Here is an 8,595-nt window from a genome sequence, read left to right on the forward strand (position 1 = left end):
TTTAAAAAATTGTAGGATATGTAAAACAGGCCATAAAAATTCATCAGAAGGAGTAAAATAAAGTGGGGGCTAACTCTTCTTCAAGGAATACAGGCACTCCTATCAGCGGAGTCCTTGAACTCCTCCTGGAGGAGTTGTAGGACGCTACTACAGTGTAGTTTTACTCCTTTCGGAGGAGTGCCTTTACTCTATGGCTAGAGGGAGTTCTTTTACTCTGGAAAAAGGAGCCTTATATGGGACAAGCGAAAACTCCTCCAAATGGAGTTCTAGCACTCCTGTTCTTACCGCCGTATTCACAAACGGACCTTATACTTATGCCAAAAGTGGCACTTTCATGAGTGTACGGTAAGTATAAGATTTAGGCAAAGCTGAAGTGCGTTTCGAAAACCCGTCTTTACGTACCAAAAGAAGCCCTTATGAAAGTTCCACTTATCGTGGTGGAAAATAGGCCTGGGAACGAGAGTACAACAAATTTTCACGCTACATTGCAAGTTTTTTGATAAATAAACAACTTCTAGCAACTGTAAACATAAAAGAAGTTTTGAATCTCGCGTTTATGGAAGTTTAACGCAAAATGTGGAAGCACAATTGGCATTTTTAGCCAATCGTTATTTTCAGTCTGGCCACACTTGTTGTGTTTCTTTTGTTGCTGCTGTTTTTTCCCGTTCGTGTTCTTGCTTTTTGACTTCGCGCGTGTTTTTGCTGTTCTACTTTTGTTTTTCTTCCTCCTCGAAGTCAGCTGATTTCGCCGAGTATTTGCTTTTTTTTCTCTTCTGCAATGGCATTAAAAAGGAGAAAGATTAACTTTACTGAAGAAGAGCGAGCGCTATTAATCGATGTGGCGACAAAAAAAGAAGACATAATTGAGAACAAGCGCACGGACACAGTTTCTGTGCACCAGAAAAAAAAAAGGGTGGGAGGAGATCGCCCTTCACTTCAACAGCCGGCACGGTGTGCAGCCTCGCAGCAGCCAGCAGCTCCGGAAATGCTTGGAGAACCTGAAAGAAAAGTGGCGTAGAGCGAAGGCCAAGGACACAACGGAGTTGTGCCGTACAGGTAAGCTGCATTCTCATCACATGCTAATAACGCCACAGATAACTTGCTTCTCTCTAGTGTGTCCGTATATCATAACGGCTACGCATTCGTTGAGCGCAGAGTTTGCTGTCAAGTGCAGTTGTCAGAAAAAATGTATCCAGCTGACCTGACGTTAATGAAATTTGCTCTTAATTTTTCAGGTGGTGGCTCAGCGGTACCGTCATCGCTGACGGAGGAGTTAGAAAGGGCTGGCACGGTGGCGTCGCATATGTCTGTGAGGATGGAAAATCCTTTTGATAGCGACCGCGCGCGACACGCCGGTGCCGGCGGTACCGGCGGAGCCGAAGCAGCCTCCGCGGACGAATGTACGGCAACTGTGGCAAGGCTGTTGGCTCCGATGCAAACCGCAGCAATCGCTGCATTCAATGGAAGCTAAGGTGAAGGTTTGCTCGTGCATTGTGTATTATGCGCACTTAGCCATATATGTTCTGCATTGGGTACGTCTGGCTGACAAAATGAAAGAATTATAATAAACCAGGATAGGATAAAAACTTTCATTGTTTCTGTATAATCCCGCCAGCTTGGTCTTCCGAGACTGCAGTATTTTCAAATATATAAAATAAATAAATAACGTCTAGCCTTCTGTAAATTCTGCACCACTGTTGCAGAGCGTGCGAGTGAGGCGAGAAGTTGCTAGTGTAGTGATAGCAGTTGCTGGCAATGCTGGTCTCGCTCTTTTGGCCTAGGTTCAAGACCGACTGGAGTTGTTTTCTTTTTTCTTGAAGGAACCATCCAGGCGAAATTCCAAGGATGCAGATAGTACTGCTTCTGAATGAAAAGACTTCAGGTAGCATAAACACAATTTCATTTAAGGATACCATGTGTAACGCACACCAAGCAGGCACTGCAGAGCAATAAAATCATTTCAGGCATCGCGCGAAGAGTCGGTTTTGATTCTTCGACTGTGCAGGGAACATAGCGACTGCATCCAGTTGTAAATGAGGATCAATTCCAAATTTTCAGTTTCTTATACATTGACTTGAGTATCAAATTAAGCAAAAAGCTTGTCCTCCCTGCTTGGAGGCAGCCTAACCGATTCTGCAGGCATTTTAAATAAAAGTTGTTCTCTCTCTCTCTCAATACCACACTGTGGCATTATTTGCATATGCAATGGCAATGCATCTACTGACAACGTGTGGGTGTTCTATACTAGACCCAATACCCTGCACTATTTGACTGAGAACAAATTTCTCGGCAGTTTCCTAAAGTGTTAAAACCAGAAATATAAAGGCTACCATACACCGCACCAACTTGTTCTCTATCTTTGTCGTTCTGCATATCAGCATAGATTTTTAATGGGATGCTGTTGCATATAGCTGCTAATACATAGTTTCTAAGAAAATGTAACTCATGTTTCAGAAATTTCACAGGCATGGCCTCGTGCTCGTTAGCCAAAAGGTAACAAATGAAAGTGTATTAGGCTGAAGTAAACAGTGCATTTGCATTAAAATACCTTTATAATGCTGTTATCTGCATGAAAGATAAGCATGTGACTGGCCTTTGAAACACATATGCAGCTACAGCATTGAAAAAAATGGGAATGACTAATGCTGCCAGTGCAAGTTGCTGCACAGCTATCATTCTGTCATGGCATTATACTGTGGTGTTTTTGTGTTCTATATCACATAAAATTATTCCTAAAAGAAAGACTGTTCATGGCACCATGCTTTATTATGCACTATCCACAGCAAGGAGCAAGAACAATTAAGTCCTCATAGCAAGATATTCTTTTCCAGATGCTGATGAAGCAGACTTCCTCTATGAGGGAGATACAGAGATATGCCTCACCAACGAGGACCCAACAGACGGACCAGGACTGGTACCAACATGGCATTCCTCTCCACAACCTATTCCTGTGACCACGGGGTTACGACGCAACACTGGCTCCAGCATCCAGAGCGCTAACACAGCCCCACCCAGCAAAGCCAACAGACGGCGAACAGCTCTCGAAAAAGAGCTTGAAGCATGGCTGCAAGCTGTTTCAGATGAAAAGCAGCAAAGGCAAAAAGAGCACCTTCTTCGCATGCGGATGATGCGTGCCGAAAGGAAAGAAAGAAAAGCAATTAACAAACAAAAGTTGGTTAATGCACGAACAAAAGCTACCATTTTGCAGCTCCAGTTGCATTTGCAGCAAAAGCAAATGGAATAAATGACTGGTTCAGAAAAAGTCAAGTTCAGGCTATTTGATCTGAGTACATCTTGATTTTGCGGCAGCAAGCAATGATCCGTCTGTATTAATCCAACCTCATTCTTTGCAGGAGCCTTTGTCACGAGAAACTTGCAGTAACATACATTATACAATGAAACCCTGTGATGCTTCAAGATCTTGGGTATGGTAATTTGTTATCGATCAAGGATCAAACAAATCCAAAGAATCACTAAATGAAAAAGTTTACTGTAAGCTTGTCTCACCCTAGATCGATGGTATTGAAAACCAAATTACCACCCTTTACAACATGTATCAGAAGGATTACAATATATATTCTCAGTTTTTTGTGAGGATGTCTTCCCATAAAATGTTTGACTAATAAGTGATTATAGATGGTATGTAGCAAGCAATATTCCTTGCCATACATATACCCTGGCCTTCTATGGATAGGGGCACACACTTCAGATGACCATTATGGGGACAAAAAGTGCTGCCGAACAATCCGGTTACGGACTCTGAATCCATTTTGGGTGTCCTCTGGCTGTGGCTGTGCAGCTGTCCCCACAGTTGGTCTGGCAGGATGCAGAGCAGGAGAGGGCAGTGTGATGGTGGCTGGCTGGACATTGGGAGGGATTGGATCCTGCAGGTGCAGGCTCAAGTTGTGGAGAGCAGCACATGCTGTTATTACTAGTGCAGAAGTGGATGTCTTGATCTGCAATTTCATATCAAGGCATGGAAAGCGCCTTTTCCAAATACCAAAATCCTCTCTACACTGTTTCGGATCCTCTCCTAAGAGGTGTTGTACCTAAAAAAAAAACAAATGCGTTGTCTGAAATACTACAGTGGTCAATATAGCATCAATGTTCCACACAATGCTATTTAGTTGCAGCTTACCTTCGCTCTGTACTGTTCTTAGGTTCCTTAAATGGAGTCATGAGATAGTGGCGACAAGCATATCCAGAGTCTCCTAGCAAAATTCCTGCCACAGTACCATCTTCGAACAGGGCTCTGGCATGGCTGTTGTCAAAAATGCGACTGTCGTGGGCTGAGCCAGGCCAGCTGGCGACAACATCCAGGAATTGTAACCGAAGCCCTGTGATTGCCTGTAACATGAAAAGTGCCAATGTGGTCAGTCTTTTTCAAGCCTAGAACAAGGGCAAGCGGCCCACCTCAACACTGCTACAAGCAACAAGCCACTCTCAACACAGACAATATATGACAACATCTTTATCAATAGTATTCACAATAGTACTGCGTGATGTGAACACTTGTTTGCAAGCTGGCTAACCCCCCTCGAGTTATAATTTTTAAAGTTATACAAATGTCTGGCGCTAGGTTTTCCAAAAACAAAGTGATCACACTGCTGTCGACGTGCAGTGGTTCCTTGTGAAACAAAGGTGCGCTTGCTGTTTGCCTGTTTCTAGCCTTTATTTAGGTTAAGAGACACATCTCGACATGGCTAAAAGCAACAAGACACTCTCAACACAGACACTATATGACAGCATCTTTATCAATGGCATTCACAATATTACTGCATGATGTGAACACTTGTTTGCAACCTGGTTAATCCACGTCGAGCTATAATTTCTAAAGTTATACAAATGTCTGGCGCTTGTTCTGCCAAAAACAAAGTGAAGGGACTGTTGTCGACGCCCATTGGCTGCTTGTGAAACAAAGATGCACTTGCTGTTGGCCTGTTTCTAGCATTTATTTAGGTTAAGAGACACATCTCGACACGGCTAAAAGCAACAAGCCACTCTCAACACAGACAATATATGACAACAACTTTATCAATAACATTCACAATAGTACTGCGTGATCTGAACACTTGTTTGCAAGCTGGCTAACCCCCGTCGAGTTATAATTTCTAAAGTTATACAAATGTCTGACGCTTGGTTTGCCAAAAACAAAGTGAAGGAACTGTTGTCGACGCCCAGTGGCTGCTTGTGAAACAAAGATGCACTTGCTGTTGGCCTGTTTCTAGCATTTCTTTAGGTTAAGAGACACATCTCGACACGGCTAAAAGCAACAAGCCACTCTCAACACAGACAATATATGACAGCATCTTTATCAATAGCATTCACAATAGTACAGCGTGATGTGAACACTTGTTTGCAACCTGATTAACCCACGTCGAGCTATAATTTCTAAAGTTATACAAATGTCTGGTGCTAGGTTTTCCAAAAACAAAGTGATCATACTGCTGTTGACGTCTAGTGGTTGCTTGTGAAACAAAGGTGTGCTTGCTGTCGGCCGATTTGCAGCCTAATTTTAGGGCAACAAGCCTCTTTCAATTAAAACATAACCCTAAGCCATTGTCCTTGTCAGTTGTATTCATTGTCTAGCTGTGATAAATGTTACAAGTGTGCATAAAAATTGTGGGCAAGGGACTCTGCGGCTACTGATGGTAGAGAAAAGAGATTGTATTCTATACAGCCAATTTGCTAGCTTTTATATAACTGAGACACTTTGATATGACTTGATAACAAACTGGTCACAATGCATAACATCAGTTTCAAAGTACTATTAATTACATCACATAACGTCAATTAGAAGGCTGAATAATAAATATAGCAACTGAAAATTTGTATTATAAATGTTACTGTTTTAAAATTACATTTCACTGCATCTTGAGTTAAAAGAACAAGCGTTTGAGTTTTTCCGAGTAATGTAAACTCAACTGAAATCGAAAATGAAAAACAAACGCAATATTGTCCAAGTTTGCCCCGTCACGAACACGTAGGAAGTGAGCACATACCTGAACATTGAAAGAAAAGTATCCTTTTCTGTTCCTGAACACTTCGGCATCGTCGCCTCCGGGACTCTTGATGCGGACGTGGGTACAATCCAGACACCCTGTCACTCCAGGAAAACCTCCCATCCTGTAAAATTCCTGCATAACTTGCGGGGCTTCCGTGCAGTCTGGGAGCTTTACGAGTGCCGGAAACAGTCTGGCCGCTATCATTGTTGTGACGCGCTCAACAATTCGAGATACCGTGGGTTGCGAAATGTTGACCAGGTCTCCACTGACTACCTGGAAGGTTCCGGCGCCGTAAAAACGCAATGTCACCAGCACTTGCAGGAGCGGCGGCACGGGGCAGCCATGGTCATCTGTGTTCGCTTGAAGCGGCAGCATTGCCAGCAGCTGCACGATGGCCTCTTTTGAGAATCGGTACCGAGAGAGGAACTCGCCATTGTCGTACTCTTCCATTGGGTTGGTGCGGTCCCTCAGTATGCGACGTGATGCTGTCACATATGGGCAACCTTTGCGGCTTTCGATTTCTCTTACGAGGGCTACAAAGTCGACGAACGCCGAGAAACTTTCAGAGTGGGTAGCCATCTTGGATCTCGTAAGGGGCGCGTTAAGATAGCTCCCAAGCTAGCTTGAAAATGGCTACTTATCGTTAAGTTTAAGATCGCCGAAAGGTTCGGTTTAAGTAGAAGTTTGGTTTCTGAAACACGTTAAGCCACTGTTAAGTGCATGTAGTGAAAAGATAAGTGTAAGGCCAGTTTGTGAATACGGCTCTTAGAGTGAAGTCAGAACAGGACGCAAACATGGTGTTGGCTGCACACTAACGTCAGCTGTGACGTATACCCCCTATAGTCGCTAAAGTTCCTTGCCATTTTTTTTCAGACATTGTGTTTATTGCATGCGGTTATGTACAGACAGGGCTATGTACACCCCCCGGATCGTGAAACGCTCTTCATAATTGCGGTTTCCTAGTATGAGGACAACAGCGGGATTCCGCGAGTGACAGATACAGCGCCTTTCCGTTCCTGTAAACGAATTATAAAACGCCGGTGAACTTTGATGCGTTCAATGAAATGCTGGTTGTGTTCGAGAAGAGACGCGCGATGTACCGTCACGAAATAACGTCACCAGGCGATTCATGCATATACGACGCTGACCCCACCGGGCGTCCGATCCAGGCGTCCGTGCGGTGCCTTTCAATGGCCGCTTTCTCGAATGCAGCACCACACAGAAAACAGAAGCAGACCTAGATTTCTGGTATTAGTACACCAGGCATCAGGGGCGTTTGAAATTGATTTACAAGATTTCCAGGATGGTATCCGTTGTACACCTCTCGCCCTGATGAAATCGTATTTGCATGACAGGAAACAATCGGTTTATTTAGGTAATGAACACTCCGCTTTATAAAAATGTCAAGTGGCATCCCCCGGGAAAGCATACTAGGTCCACTACTGTTTAACATATACATAAATGATATTGTAAATATAGACAACAATGTCACCTTTGTAATATATGCAGATGATAGCACTCTCCTCTCCGGTTCGGAACCTAATGACCTAATCTTAAAATGCAATAATTTACTAGATAAATTACATAGATGGTTTAATGAGAGTTCACTGAAAATTATTCCACAAAAAACCAAAACAATACTTTTTCGAGCCAAGAACAAAACTGTCAACCTTCCAAAACAGCTTCGCTACGCAAATCGGGATATTCAGATTGTAAGTCAGCATAAAATTCTCTGATTCATATTGACACGTGCATTAGAGCTAGAAGAAGAAGAAGCGAAAGGGGACGAAGTAGAGGACGTTGAAGTGTGGGCCCCGTTCCTGGTGCCCTCATTCGCTGGTTAAGCTGTCTCAGTGCTCTCGCTCAGCGGCCACATTAGTTGTTTCTGTGTAACAACTGTTACAATATTTTCTGAGTAACTTAGCTGGGATCAGCATGTCACCAGCTTTTGCAACAAGCTATCATCTGTAACTGCAGCTCTGACCCAATGGCGCAATTCTTTGCCAACAAAACTTACGAATTTACGAATTTATAATGCGTTCTTCTTTTTTCACATGAGTTTCTGTAGCCTAGTGTGGGCAACTACTAAGGAAGGTAACATCACCAAACTACAAAACCTGCAGAAAACGTTTGTAGAAAACGTGGCAAAAAGGTTATTTTTCTTCAACAAGAACTACAATAAAATATATACAGCAGTATTAAACTTGAGAACTGGTATTTTCAAATCTTACGTTCATTTGATTTCTCTTCTGACTACTTTAAGAAATTTATGACAGCTACTACATGTTTAGTATCAAACCAGGACTGCGCATACACTCGAAATACAGGACTATAACTTATTCCAAGGTTTCGTAATAACTATAAATTCCAGACGCTGCAGTACAATTAGCAATATATCTTGAATAAATACAGTATGGCGCAAAATCCCACTCTAAGCGATGTCCGATCTTTTTTTCTTAGTATGGAATAGGCTTTTGTGTTCACTTGGTTTCGTAGCTACTTTCTATATATTCATTAAAATTGAGTTCCAGATAATTTACACTATTTTAAATTTGTCTCATACATTGTAAATACTCTCATCTGCCAAACT

General features: G+C 42.7%; 1 long non-coding RNA gene across 1 annotated transcript; it reads left to right on the forward strand.

Annotated features, from left to right (window-relative positions):
* Position 1: 1 nt before the first annotated feature.
* LOC146183065 (uncharacterized) lies at positions 2–3,308 on the forward strand. The gene is made up of 3 exons (XR_014708706.1): positions 2–1,056; positions 1,236–1,472; positions 2,832–3,308. It is a non-coding gene; the product is annotated as an uncharacterized LOC146183065 (long non-coding RNA).
* The last annotated feature ends 5,287 nt before the right edge of the window (positions 3,309–8,595 follow it).

Source organism: Amblyomma maculatum, chromosome 7, assembly GCF_055883805.1.
Source record: "Amblyomma maculatum isolate TAMU_Amacu chromosome 7, ASM5588380v1, whole genome shotgun sequence".
NCBI classification, from domain to species: domain Eukaryota; kingdom Metazoa; phylum Arthropoda; class Arachnida; order Ixodida; family Ixodidae; genus Amblyomma; species Amblyomma maculatum.